Below are 709 nucleotides of genomic sequence, written 5' to 3'. Positions count from 1 at the left end.
TTTTCTTCTCCTAAAACTTCTAAACCTATTCCTGCAATAAAGCCATTCTTTGCCTCTGAGCTAAATACCTGGAGTTAAGGTCTGCTGTGGTTATGGATGTACACACACACATACATGTACACTCATGGTATTAGTCATCTCATGCCTGGGCCTTCACAACTCAAGCTCAGCTTCTATACTATTAGCAGGTAGTACATGTATTAGACACACCTCTGAAATGAAAACTGGTGAGGCAATATTTCAAATTTTGTTTAACCTGGCAAAAATCTAATACCAGTAATCAGCAGAAATATATAACCTTAGATGGTGTTTCATTCAATTATTCTATTAATGTGATAAGCTTGTTTCTGATTTTCCCAGCCTTTCTTCTCAATGCTGATAAGAAATATGTTTGAAACATCTCTCATGATATCCTCAGACTCTCCTAAACATAATTAAAAACACAAAAGCCTAGCAAAAAATCAAAAATGAAATATTTATTACCGCATTTTGTGACTTAACACCTTTTTTTTTCTTTTTAAAACATAACGTCACAGTCCTCATACAAGTATTTTAATGTAAATTTTGACAAAGCTTAAAGGTAACAGCATTTTCTTCTAGTGAGGAACACGTGCTGAGAAAGGAAGAATTCATGGACATACAATACCAATTCCACAGCAGATCTGATACTAGCAAAAACATTCTTTTTTTTTTCAATTGAGGTAAACAC

General features: G+C 33.7%; 1 protein-coding gene across 3 annotated transcripts in view; it reads right to left on the bottom strand.

Moving 5' to 3' along the window:
* Positions 1–456: 456 nt before the first annotated feature.
* MEIS2 (Meis homeobox 2) overlaps positions 457–709 on the bottom strand; it is a 174,062-nt gene continuing 173,809 nt past the window's right edge. For all 3 annotated transcript variants that reach the window (XM_014891633.2, XM_088167208.1, XM_088167209.1), the window contains one exon: positions 457–709. This exon is cut by the window's right edge and continues 1,201 nt beyond it. The gene's annotated coding sequence lies outside the window, so the exon portion shown is untranslated.

This window comes from Sturnus vulgaris, chromosome 6, assembly GCF_052056855.1.
Source record: "Sturnus vulgaris isolate bStuVul1 chromosome 6, bStuVul1.hap1, whole genome shotgun sequence".
Taxonomy (NCBI): domain Eukaryota; kingdom Metazoa; phylum Chordata; class Aves; order Passeriformes; family Sturnidae; genus Sturnus; species Sturnus vulgaris.
This window is presented reverse-complemented; position numbering and strand designations above follow the sequence as displayed.